This window comes from Pyrus communis, chromosome 9, assembly GCF_963583255.1.
Source record: "Pyrus communis chromosome 9, drPyrComm1.1, whole genome shotgun sequence".
In the NCBI taxonomy this organism is placed as follows: domain Eukaryota; kingdom Viridiplantae; phylum Streptophyta; class Magnoliopsida; order Rosales; family Rosaceae; genus Pyrus; species Pyrus communis.
In genome coordinates, this window is record NC_084811.1 from 25,588,281 (window position 1) to 25,603,249 (window position 14,969).

Sequence of the window (14,969 nt, forward strand, 5' to 3'; positions counted from 1 at the left end):
AGTATACAAATGAATGAGAATGATATTCTTTCCTTACAAATTGAGACATTATAAGTAAACAACTCTTATTTTTATTGTGTGGGAGAACTGAGTGGAAAAACAATCCAAATAAAAAAAGAGTGTTTGAAAAATAACATCTATGGTGAAATTTGGATAAATAACTTGTTTTATTTGGATTATGATATTGCTAAACAGTGTTACGTGGTTGCCCTCTTAGAGATTGAGATCCACTTTGTATCTCTGTGTCCCAAGCTCGCGGATTGAGAGATCCAGACCACTCAATCTCAATCCTACGACCCCAATCAGCCTATTTCACTGGCCCAATTCACTAAAACTCAAAAACTTAGATTGCTTAGATCTCTATCTCTCTCTCTTGAACTGTTCAATATTTTTCGGTTCGCCAACTCTGAATACAGAAATCCGAAGTGGATCTCTTTCCCCCTTAGCAAGCCCATCAAGTTTTGGTTTAGTTTGTCCCTTGATTCGTTAACCAATTGCTCATCGAATTGCGAGGTATGGTTAGTCGATTCGTGGTTTGTTCTTTTTGGAAAATTCAGGGTCAATGTGGCTTATGAATAGCCTCCTCGATGATTTAAAGTGTTGTGAATGTATTTTATTGGCATGTGACTCTTTTTCCTTATACGAAATTTTTCATGTGATCTTATCTATAGGAGGTTATTTCTAGTCCATCTTTTTTGATATGCCTCCTTATAAGCTCTATTAACGTTTTGAAGTAGTGAAATTTGAGGAGGCAGAATGTCTGCCCTCCTGTTTGGGTGATATTCTCATCTCCTTCTATTTTGTACAATCACGGTTAAGTCACGTCAACATTTTATATTGATTTTTTTATCAAGATAATAAGACAAAAAGTAATAGGAATATAAAATGTTGACGTGATTTAACCGTAACTGCACAAATAAGCGAAGATGAAAATGACATCCAAACAGAAGTGCAGATAACCTGGCTCCGAAATTTGATTCTTAAAAATAGTGTTACGTTAAAAAAAAAAAGTTACGTGAAACAACACGACAATATTTCTTGGACAAAGAAAATCTTACACAGTAAGTGCATAGGGTTGTCCAGTGTGAACCGAATTTGATCCTATTTTCAAAGTGGGCACCTAGTTAAAAGTTCTTTGATCATGGCCATTGGATTTGTTCTCCTAAAGCCTATTTAACAAAAAGACAAAAAACCAAAAAAAAGAAAACCATAATCCCCAGAACGAATTTGATCCCACATGAGCAGAACGCAATTGTTGCTGCTGCCGCTACCATTAGGCCATCTCCAATCGATAGTTGGCTAAATGATTTGTTTTAACTCTCTAATCCTTCAAGATATTAATATTTTAATAAACAGTACACAGTCATATTTGCCTCCATCTCCAATCGATGGCCAAAGGACCAGAGGGCTCGTTTTAGCCACGTCACAAAAAACCGTCTCCAACTGAGGGCTAAAGGGTCATAGGGCCAAACATAATTTATTATTTAAATTTAAAAACAACTACAACTTAAATTAAAATCCAACGGCTAAGTGACATTAAAAAAATATAGGAAAAAAAAAGAATTAAAAAATATATATATGAACCAAATTTTGTAAAATAGAAGTTACAGAAAAAAAAAATAGAATTTAAAAAAAATATGAAACAAATTTTGTAAAATAGAAGTTATAAAAAAAAATAGAAGTTATAGGAAAATTTTTGTAAATGAAAAGTTAAATAAAACTGTAAAAAAACAAAAAAATCAAAATCAAAATTAACGGCTAGTTGACGTCAGCTAGCTGTTGGATTCAAAATTTTGTTTAAGGATTCCTGTTGGATATAATCGACAGGAAATCCGACACAAAAAAAAATTCTAGCCAGCTCGGGGTTGGTTAGCTGGCTGGAAAGGGCCAGCCCTTCCCTTTGAGATTCCGTCGGCCCCACGAGCCGTCTAGCCTAGTTATCGGTTGGAGACGATTTTCGGGCTATTTTCGGCCCTCTGGACCCTTCGGTTAGAGATGGCCCTACCACCTCGCCAGCAAACACAAAGGTAGGTACCCTAAAAATAGACTTCGCGTAGAATTTGATGAAGTCATTGCAGCATAAAAATTCAACTTGAAAAAAGAAAATAGTCTTAAACAAATTTCACCACCAAAACCGCCACACTAGAAGAAAACCACCAGATCCAAGCCATCTTCACATACCATTGCAAAATGAACAAAAAAACACATATAATTGAGAATAAGATGGGGTTCAGGGGCATTTAAAACGCCGTTGCTTTGGGTTATGCCGCAACACGCTTGGCCCCCATATTCCAGCATGCCAGTCGGGCAAAGATTAGTGAGGGGATGATTTAGATCCGACGACCAAATCAAGTTTACCAGTCGTAACTTTGAGCAAAGGTTGTGGGAGAAATGGTGTGTGAGAAGGGGTGCTTATAAAAATGATGGAGAATGATGGGTGTTGAGGTTTGAAGAAAGGTAATTTCAAGATAGGAATTAGGTAATGCCGAAAATAAAATATGGTGATAAACACTAAAAATTTGACAATGAACAATGGAGTAATGGTGACGCAAGTTGGAAACATAAGCCATCCACGAAGGGCATAAAATTTGACGAAGGACGCTAGTATAATTGTCACATCCCGGCCTGGGCCCCCACCACATCCCAGGCTCGACTCCACCGTAGCACAATATTGTCCGCTTGGGGCCCCGACCATGCCCTACAGTTTTGTTTATGGGAACTCACACGAGAACTTCGCAATGGATCACTCATCCTGGGATTGCTTTCTCGCTAACTTGCTTAACTTCGGAGTTCCGATGGAACTCGAAGCCAATGAGCTCCCAAAAGGCCTGGTGCTAGGTAGAGATGGGAATACACATATAAGGCTTATAGGATCCACTCCCCTAGGCGATGTGGGATGTTACAATCCATCCCCCTTAGGGGGCCGACGTCCTCGTCGGCACACCACAGCCAGGGTTAGACTATGATACCAAATTGTCACATCTCGGCCCCGGCCCCCATCACATCCCGGGCTCAACCCCACCATAGCACGATATTGTCCGTTTTGGGCCCCGACCAAGCCCTCACAGTTTTGTTTCTAGGAACTCACACGAGAACTTCCCACTGGGTCACCCATCCTTAGATTGCTCTCGCTCGAACTCGCTTAACTTCGGAGTTCCGATAGAACCCAAAGCCAGTGAGCTCCCAAAAGACATCGTGCTAGGTAGAGATGGGAATACACATATAAGGCATGATCCACTCCCCTGGGCGATGTGGGATGTTAGACTCAAGGTAGGTGCACAAGCCTGTCGTACAGACCACTAGAAGTGGTTCCGACTCTTTGTGCAGGGATGTTTGATGAGCTATATATTAAGTCGTACAGGTCACTATAGGTGACTCCTGACTTATATGCTGGCATTGATTGATGAGATATGGATAAGTCGTACAGGTCACTATAGGTGACTCTCGACTTATATGCTAGCATTGATTGATAAGCTATTGGTTCAGCCGTACAGGCCACAATAGGTGGATCCAGTTGACATACCATTTCATATTGATTTATTTCACCTGGGTTACATATTTTTGTTGAGATATTTGACACGGCATAACTGTGAGACTGTTGTTTTGGTTATGGTTTTGAGTTATAGTCACTCATGTTATTTCTGGGAAATTATACAGGTGTTATGGCGAGGGGCTATTGCCTTTGGTAATTGAAATTGGTTTGAAAAGTTTCGTTTCACTCACTCACATTTTCTATTTTTGCACCCCTCTAGGTTCTAGCAGCAGAGTTCCGTATCGACAAGGATTCGTGGCACTTTTCAATACAGATGTCTTCTTATGATGGTATAATCATTATCTTACCTTACTGTACTATACATATGCTCTGTATCACGTGTGAATGGGTCCATACCCGCTCACCGCACACTCGTGTCCTTAGGCACTTTAGATTTTATCGACAAGGATTCGTGGCACTTTTCAATACAGATGTCTTCTTATGATGGTATAATCATTATCTTACCTTACTGTACTATACATATGCTCTGTATCACGTGTGAATGGGTCCATACCCGCTCACCGCACACTCGTGTCCTTAGGCACTTTAGATTTTAATTTATTCACATTTTATACATTATCACACTTTATGGCTTCGTCACTTTTCAGGTGTCGCCCAGCATGGCTCGATTCAGGGTCCTAGTAGACATTCCTGGTCGGGGTGTGTCAATAATGGCAAAGCACATTGAGAAAATAAGCCATCCACGAATGCTGGGATGATTGTGAAGCACGCTGGGAAAATAAGCCGTCCACGAATGACATAAGATTCAAGATAGGAAAAGGAAAAAGCAAATTGCATTGAAGAAATGGTTGCCAACCAACTCCAACTTAAGGAATGGGGTTGGCGGAGAGATGGTCTTTTGTTCTTTGCGAGAAAGGGTTGCCAACCAAACCCAAATTGATTGTGCACCTCTAAATTTTATATATTTATAAAGAAAAATATTCTTAATAAGAAGTGAACAACTAAATTTTTTAAGTGTTAATAACAGTTATATCGTCTAATTTCCAATATTAATATTGAAACTTTTAAAGTCAAATTTCGTAAAATTAAGTTTATTTTCTGCCCTTTTCGTCTATTTTATTTTTTTAATTTATAGTAATGCCAATTTTAAGCAATATTTTTTCTAATTAAAATAGTTTATTGTCCCATATAAACTTGAAAATTACGTCGACGACCGGCACTTAGCGGCATGAAACGGAGTTTTGTAAACGGAAGCATTGACGTCAGCAGTGATGATAACGACCATCATCTTTGTTAATTGTCAGTCATTACCCAATGGATAAACATTTGATTAGCACAAACAAAGGGACCCACATCTCTAACCACCAAAGGAATAAACAAGAAAGAAAAAGGAGGTCTAGGGTTTAGGTAATAAACAAGTGTTTTTATTACGACAATTCATACATATTATTAATTAAGAAGAAAAACACATTTATATTTAATAAGGTTAAAGTTTATATAATTAAATGGTCGTTTTTTTTTTTTTTTCACAGTGCATATTTCATCTGAATTTTTGTTCGATAGCGTCACGTGTTGGTCAAGTGTGGCACTTGATGAAAATGTAAATTGATTTTTTCTGAACACAAATTTAAAATGTAAATTGTTTTTGTAAACGGAAACGTTGACATCAACCGTGATGATAACGCCCATCATCCTTTTTAATTGTCTTTCATTACCTAATGGATAAACATTTGATTAGCACAAACAAAGGGACCCACATCTCTAACCACCAGAGGAATATTTAGTAAGGTTAAAGTTTATATAATGAAATGTCATTTTTTATCACAGTGCATATTTCATCTGAATTTTTGTTCGATAGCTTCACGTGTTGGTCAAGTGTGGCACTTGATGAAAATGTAAATTGATTTTTTCTGAACACAAATTTAAGAGGTAAGAAAATACGTACTGCATAAGGTGTACAATCTGATTGTCACGTCAATTTATGAATCTATCTTATTAAATGACGGTTCAGTATTTAATCGCGTCATCACTCACTCCATAACCAACACCGACAGCACCATGATTGAAGAGGGTCATTGGTTCCCTCTGAAGACGCCACTTGAATAAAATCGTAAGCCGGAACTGCAACCATTAATGTCAACGGGATCAGATTGATGAGCGCGAGTCAAAGCCCAGTTAGTTCACTCAAATATAATCGGGCTTTCAACAAAAAGTGTTTGAATCATGTTGGGCTTTTAGGTTATCCGGGGTCAAAAGCCTTCTTGTGCAAATGAAGGTGAAGGATATGGGAAATAAGAGGGAAATAAGAGGAATGGAGAATGATGAAGGATTGTGGTTAAATGAAAGGAGGGAGAAATGAAGTAGAGTATAATAAAGATTTTGGTTTTAATGCTACGTAACATTCAGTGTTAAGTAGAGATATTTTAGTGTGACTGGAATACAGGCACATACATTATATGTCGTTATATAAGTGGAGGAATACTTTGAAAACAAAAAACTTCCCTCCACTTGTGTAATGCTATATGGCGTACCGGCTCGTATTTCAGACACATTGAAAAATTTCTCAATGTTTTAAATGTTTTAGCTGTTAAATTTAGATTCCACAACTTTTAAGTTTTCTATTTTTAATCTAATTAATTTATTTTTCATATTACTCATAATTAAATAAAATTTTAAAGGGCAAATGGCACATAGTGGAGCTCAACCATGCATTAAGAATGTTTTTCGCTTTTCAATTTAATTAGGGAAAGGGATCATCTCTAGATCCCTTCCTCCAAATCAAGGAATCCGGATTTTTGAAATTTGATCCAATGACTATAAATAGGGGGCCATTTTAAAAGTTATAATAACTTTAACCGTTTGATCAAAATTTTAAGGACTCGGATGCCTTGATTTGATGAATTTGATAGAAGGGATCCGGAGAGGATTCCTTTCCTTTAATTAGGGTTACTGGGTTTTCCAAGCCTGTTCAACGTGTAGGCAACTCTGAGCACAAAATTAATATTTGATTGACCTTCAAGGTCGGCGAGCCATATGGTACTATAATGAATCATGGCTTGAATATTTTAATCACTTTCCTTTTTCAGTACAATAATACATATTACATTAAAAAGTGGAGAAATTTGACTTAGTCACAAAATGCTACCAATAATAAATTAGTATCGAACTTTTTATCTAACGAAGTTTAAATGAAAGTGAAAGCCAACAAGAATATTTTCCTAGTAGATGGTCTCTACCCATCAAAGAACCAAATAATGTTGATCAAAAGAAGAGAAATGATAATGCGACTTTCTCAAAGAACCTCATGTTTTTTACTCAATGTTCTATAATGTTGGCACGAGAACGTTAAAATGTGAGGTGACAGAAAATTCATAGAGAATCTTAGTTTGAAAGAATCTCCCTAGTATTTATCAAAAAAAGAATAATAAAAATGGGATCCTAAGCTTAACCATTGTTATCATGAACTAATTCATGGCTCGTATGGAACTGTTTTTAAAATGACTGAAAGTGCTTTTAGAAAAAATGTTTTTGGAACCTTAGAAAAAATGTTTTTGGGTTCCAAAAACACCAGTTATGTGCTTGTTGCAAACAACAATAAAATGGTTTTCCAAAATTCACTTGTCATTTTACTAAAAATTATTTTCATAAGCATTTTTACCAAAAACGTTTTCAACTATTTTACACATTTGCCTATTGGAAGTTAAATTAGAAGGCTATTTTCAAGTTTCAACAACGTCATTCCATTCAAAACCTTTGATATCCCAAAAGAAAATTGCTTTATACCTAGAAAGCATAGAATAAGGAGAAAAAAGAAACAAAAGAAGATTTTACGGCTTCACTTTAGGTGCCTAAGGACTTGGGATTAACAAATTAATAGGGCACTTTATATGGCTAATCATGCCTTCCCATGTTTACTGCTTAAGTTGAGGACCGAGGAGGGGCCAATACAGACACCAACCATCCCTTTCGGCCGGCCAAGGAATGAACTTGGCACATACACCATGAGAGATGGATTGTTCCACTTCATAATGTACATTGTATGCGGTTGTATTTTGTACATTCATATATATATCGATAAATACAATTGATCGCGAACGTTCAAATGAAAAATATAATTATCTATTATTAGGCACAATTTAATCGCTGAAGACAATTTTCTCTTCAGATTCGCCATTTATTTCACAAGTACAGAATCAATGACTAAACACGTTCTATGGAGCACAATTTTAATTTATGACAGTGGTCATGATTTAGGTTTGCAGTTTCGTTTAGGGTTTTGGTCTACCAACTATATGACTAAACCTTTAAATAATGGCCTAGCACTTTTTTTTTTTTCAGCTTTAAAAAAATTTATCATTTCAAAATTATTTTCAAATCCAGGGCCCACGAATCATTTTTTATGTTATTTCATACTATACAATTTTTTTGTTTGTGGGATCATTTAGGTTGAAATTCAGCACCTTATTTCTTAAAGTATTTATTTACTTGGATAATAAGCGATTCCAATTATCGTATCACTTAGAAAGATAAAAATAGAATGTTAAAAGTATTTTCTGTAACTGTATAATGAAAATGAATGTTTACATACCTTTCAAATTGATATTATTAAATATATTATGTTATCAAACTGTAAATTTAAGCGTGATAGAAACTTGTACCAAAACATGATAAAGCATGGGATAGTTTTGGTGGTTATGTATAATGTGAAGAGGCTGAACAAGGTGGGGTCCGACGCTGTCAAATCAATCACATGGTGAAACCATGTCGTGTTTGGACCGACCCATTTCAAATTTCGTTTTCAATTCCAAGAAGAAAGATCTTTTATTAATTGGACTTAGTGTGTCGGGGCATTCAATTCGATAGCAACCAAACATTACATGGCCACACAACAGTGTGTTTCCTCCCTCTGAGTCTCCGTTGATCGCAGTACTTCTACACCTCCTGTGTAAGAATGAGGACCCTCTCTGGACCCTTATTGGAAAGATCCTGAATTTTTAAATCGCGTTCGTTTATCATATATTGTATTATTAGTCAGTCAGATGTTATTTATATTTAATTTTAAATAAAAGTATTTAAAATGATTTCTGACCGCACAATGTACTATGAACATACACGATTTGAGGATTCCCAGAATCCTCACAAAAAGAATTCGGAGAGGATCCTCATTCCTTGTATAATATCGTTTGGGATTTCAAATATTTTAACTATTAAATTTGCTTGAAAATATAAAAAATTACAATCTAAATGATTAATATAATATGATTCGGTATTTCGAATAATTTAACTATTAGATTTGTTTAAAAGTATAAGAGTATAAGAATTTAAATTTAACGGTTAAAATATTTAAACTATCCGATACTTCGGAGCAGTACTCATTGTTAAAGGGTAAATGTGACATACTAACGTTTAATTTGGATTGTTAAAGATATAGAGCTTGTTTGGATGTGCTTTTAAAATGACTGAAAGAGCTTTTGGTGAAAATATTTTTGAAAACAATCCTTAGTAAAAATGCTAATAGATCATGGAAAAGCATTTCACTTAAAATGCTTTCTGGAAGACGCACATAACTGGTGTTTCTTATAGAAAGCACTTAAAGTGCTTTTGAAATCTAAAAACATTTTATCTGAAAGCATTTTCGGTCATTTCAAAAGTATATCCAAACGAGCTCATAGTTATTCGAGGACTTCTTGATCAGAACTTGAATTCTCTCGAAATCCTTTGAGCAAAGCTCAAATCCTACTCGAAACCCTTCAAGCATTAAATGCTCAAATCCCTCTCAAAACTCTTTCTTATTTTCCTTTTATCGATCAAAGAATAGAGAAGGAAGAGTTTCGAAACAAGGTGCAATGAGTATTTATGCAAAAGACCCAACCACCCTCTCGAAAATTCATTTAATTGCTATATTTGATGTGAGACATTTGAGCCTTAGGGCTGGTTTGGTATTGCTGTTCTTTGAAAAAAACTATTTCTGCTGTGCTATGAGAATAAGCTCATTTTTGCTGTTTCACGTATTTAGTTTTTTTTTTTTTTTTTTACAAAACTGTGAAAATAAACTGTTTTTAAGTGTTTATCAAATATTTTTTTAAAATTAACCTTTTTGTAAAATTAACCTTTAAGTGTTTATCAAACGTTTTTAAGTGTTTATATCTATTTTTTGTAAAAGCACATCAGTACTGAACTAGTACTTAGATTCATCGTTGATAGCATGATGAAGATTGAAGACCAATGATGCACTATTTTGGTGATGACTGTGAGAGTGTCCATATAATACATTGCGTAACGTCAAATCCATCACTCTTTTATTTTGTCTTGGTGTTTGCCGTGTCCTTTTGACTGTGCATCCAGGACAAACCTTTGTTGAACATAATCATGATATACTAATTAGGTGGTTAATTAGCAGGTAAATTATGAGATGCGGTTTGACATATGATAGTCCATTTTTGTCTCATACGGTTGTATTTCAAATACATACGATATTATTTATATTAATAAATAGATGAGTGAGATAAGTTCAAAGTTTATAATATCGATATGGAGAGAAATATTAATATGCAGATTTATGAAAATATTGATATCGGTTGCCTTTAATGAAATTATGAAAATTTGCAATGAAGTGGGTATATCAACTCACTCAAATTTGGTTGAAATCAGATAAAAATTTCTCAAAAGAATCCAAAAGTTCTAAATCTATAATGGGTTTTGGCAAAATTTCTGTATGAAATCATTACATATCGTTGATATTCATTGATTTTCTTATATCTCTCCGATATATAGTGAAAGGACATTTTGACGGAAATATCGACAATTTCGTAGATAGTTAAACACTGTATAAGTCTCACAACGAGATAACCATAATAATTTGGTCAAATTTGGCTTTAGCGATAATCAAACCGATTACCTCTTATTTACAAGTAAAGATGAATATTACTAAACCGTAATTGTGACATCCCGTCCCGGAAATACCGAAATGTACGTATGAAATTACAATTTTACCCCTAGTGTGCTTTCGTCACGTTTTGGTTGTTTGTTGTGTTGTGGCATGTGTTTGGAACCTCACACACTCCCACACACACACAGACACTATCCTTCTCTCTCTCCCTCTGTCTTCTCTCTCTCCCGAGTCCTCTACCCTTCTTCTTCTTCCTAAAAACGTACGGACCAACACATATACCCCTCAAACCGTGACAGATCGAGGAAACTAAGGACACCATTCGACTCGTGAGGTCGAGGCGAGCACGACCATAGCATTTTCAGGTAAGAACTTCGACGTTTTCACGTCGATATCGCGAGGTCCGTTTTGAGCACTGTTCATGCAACATTAATTTACTTAGTTTTTGGACATTTGAAGCTTGTAGGTGTGTTGGTGAGGTCCTAAGGAGCGTCGGAGTAGCTCGTTGGACGAATTTGGACGTCGGGAAGGCCTATTTCGAAGTTGGCCGGTTTTTGAGTTTTGAGACAGGTATGATCGCGTAACTTTTAGCCTTTAAAAGTGGTCCAACGTGATTCTACTAGTTTAGGGCTTTCTTTTGGTCCAAGAATCATAGAAAACGGTTGAGAAACGAAGGAGAATAGTTAGTTTAAAGTTTTTCCCAGTTTCCGGCGACCGGAGTCCGGCGAGGGTAGGCCGGAGAAGAAAGGGGAATATTCCGTCAAGTTTGACGGAATATTCCTAACGGCAGTGACGGTATCCGGTTAGATTTGACGGAATATTCCGTCAGTTTAACGGAATATTCCTGACGGCGTCTGTTGACACCGTCAGTGTGCCTGGCACGTGGCCGCGCGTGGGGGGCGCGTAGGTCCGTGCCTGTGCTGGCGCGTGGGGGCGCGTGCGGGGTCCAAAAATTATTTTAAAAATATGGTTGTGATCCTGAGGTTGTGTAGAGCACGTTGGTATATTCATTTGTCCATTTTGAGCAATGTATGAGAAGTTATTACGAGAAACGGGTTATGTGCTTTAAAGTTAACGTTTTTATAGTTGTTTCGCATTTAGGTGACACGTACCCAGAGGACGAGCGTGCACACGCGAGACAGGGGGGCTACGACCCTTCTACATACCAGTGAGTGGGCTTTTGTTTTCCGTATATACCTATATACAATTATATTCTCAGAAATTGATTTAAAAGGGTTATTTGCCTTATGCCATGCATGTTATTATTAACGTTTATGCATCATCACATTCATTAGTAGTGGCATGCATATACATATTTATATGTGGGTGCTGTGGAGGCATAGGTAAGTGCCAGGTAAGCGTTATTTAACGATTGCATTAAATAGTGGTTAGAGATGCTTAGAGAGCTCATAACCTGCACCCCCGGTGTTAGTGCTCCCGCCCAGAGTAGGGCACAGTCCTTCACGTGTTGTTCACCTCCCGCACCATACGCTCAGCTTGGATCCAAGCTAGGTGCATAGGCCTGTCGTACAGACCACGATAGGTGGTTCCGACTCGTAGGTGACCCGCGATTATTCGCACAGCCTTCACGTGATCGTAGCACTAGAGCGTATATATATGTTACACCCAGGCTTGTCGTACAGACCACTTTAGGTGGTTCCGACTCGTGGGCAGGTTTAGATATTGAGATTGAGATTTGAGCTCTAGATGTAGCCGTACAGGTCACGTAGGTGACTCCGGCTGCCTGATTACATGATATTGATTATGATTATACCTGGGCACTTGCATATCACTTTGAGATTTTGGCATGGCATATCTTGAGCATGATTGGTATACCCTTGAGCATGTTTTGCATGTTTACACATACGTACATATGTTTATTTTCTGGGAAGTATACAGGTTTTACGGCGAGGGGTTAGAAAGTATTTTATGAAATGGTTTTCAAAGAGCTTTGTTTTTGCCCACTCACGTTTTTGTTTTGCGCCCCTCCAGGTTCTAGTTGCTTAGCCGTTGCGGTGGTTTCCCTTGAGAGCTTTTCGGCGTTCTGACAGACACTCCCCATTGTAGGGTCGCCTTCGGGCGTACTACCGTTGTTGTTTTAATTGGACTGCTATAGACCTGCTCTGAATTTGTATCGCACTAACTAGCACTCATTCTAGTACTTGTATGCTAGTTTTTAATTATTCGTACTTTCATATTACTACTTTAGCTTCCGCACGTGCACATGGCTACGTCACCTTTGTGTGACGGCCAGCACGCTCCGATCTCGGTCGGGGTGTGTCAGTAATACCAAATGATGTCTCATATAATTGTTAGATTAAATAATTTGAAAAATATAAAATAAAATGTTAGGTAAACCATCAATTTGGTTCATCCAATGTTAATATTACTATGTTTAAATAGTTATTACTTGGTTACTCAAAGATGAGTATGAACTCCTACTCAAAATTTCTCAAAATTGTTTGTTGTGAATTCATAGAACTTCGTGTTTATAATCAAAATCATTCATATTATAAATCACCTTGTAAAGATTACCTCTGCAAAAAATTAATTAAAACTAAGGTCGTTTAGTCATCAAACTGTTTAAAAACAAATGAATGGAATTGGAAAAAGCATTACGAACCGTCTATGTATTTTCTACAATAGATTGACTAAATGAACTTAGTTTTAATTTTTTTTTTGTAGAAACGATCTTTACATTATGATTCATAGTATAAACGGTTTTTATCATAAACATAAAACTCTATGATTAAAACACTAAAGGTTTTGAATAGGAATTCCTACTCATATTTGAGTAACCAAGTACTGTTCGTACAAAAATCCATCAATTTAAAGAAAATACTTAACTTATTTGTACATTGTATTTGTAGCCATTTTTATATCTGACCATTTTCCCTCCAAACAAATATAAAAAAGTGTAACGTGTTATATCTGTCCATTTTCCTTCCAACCAAATAAAAAAATGTGTAACGTGTTATATCTGTCCATTTTCCTTCCAACCTTAACAAACATCTACGTCATATGAAATATAAAAAAAGCGTAACGTGTTATATGCTTGTAGCATTCCTTCCAAACAAATTAGTTTACTTCAATAATCATGTCATTGTGTATATTTCATTAATAACGTGTCGTACGTAAACGACAAAATGGATGAAAATACAGCTCTAACAAGCTTGGAAAGTTTTGTTGGAGATGAGAGTATGGAGCCTAATAAACATGTTCAATCGAAAAGTCCAGATGTCATGCATTTTATCGCTTGAAACTCGCTTACTTGAATGGTTAAAATGATAAGAGCATATCTGCTAACTAGTATTTAGATAGAAAAAATCCGTTTTAATCGTACTTGGGAAATAATTTGATCTCATAACTTTAAATATGAGTGAAAGCTTTAAACTAGCTTGTTGGAGTCGAGAGTTTAGAGCCTAATAAACATTGTCTAATCAAAAAGTTTGAATGACAAGCATTTGTTCGCTTGAAACTCGCTTACTTGAATAGTTAAAATGATAAGAGTAGATCCGCTTTCAAAATAACAAGCATTTAGAGAAAAAAAAACGTTGTTTTTACGGGACTTTGAAAGTAAATTGATCTCAGGACTTTAAATATGAGTGAATGCTTTTAACTAGTTTTTTGGAGTCGAGAGTTTAAATCCTAATAAACATGTTTAATCAAAAAGTCAAAATGACAGACGTTTGTTTGTTTGAAACTTGCTTACATGAATAGTTAAAATGACAAGAATAAATCCGCTCTCAAAATGACAAGTATTTAGATAGAAAAACTTGCATGATTTAATCTTAAAACGTTACATACGAGTGAACGCTTTTAATCATCCAGATCCAATTCCCGTCATCTTGATAAGTAATATTCAAATCCATACTTTTCTAACAAATATGTATGACACGTGATGTGATTACATCTTAACATATTCTAAAACGAATCCAAAACAAGTAGCTAAACCGACAAGTACTGATGTACAACAACAAACAGTCAAAAATAACTCACTGTAAAAAACACGAAAACCGATAAAAAGCCTTTATTGCCATTTGGTACTTTTAGTGATATTTCTCTTTCTTAAGAGTTTTTACGACTTTCACAATTTGAACTACATTATTACAATGTTGAGCTTAGTTGATCTTCTTTATTTTAATATAGATAATATCATTTTTTTAAAGAAAAAAAAAAAAAAACAAAAGAGAGCCTTTATTTGTCGGGATCAAATTTTTTGCACTCAAAATAAGTGTGACATTTCTGTGGTTCCAATAAATACTCAACACTTTAAATTTAGAATAAAACATAAAAAAATTATAATAATAAATACGTATCAGTCACTCGTTAAGGCGACGCGACACCAATTTTGAACGAAGAAGATTTGATCTTTTATTTGGAAAAAGATCATGGGAATTCGGGAATCTTGTAATCATATATGTTCATCGTATATTGTGAAATCATAAATTATTAATTTAAAATTTAAAATTAAATATAAATAATATCTCACAAAAATTGATTATACAATATACAATAAACGAACATAATTACAAGATTCTGAATTCCCAAAAAAAGAATCTGACAAGTATCATTTTCCCTTTTATT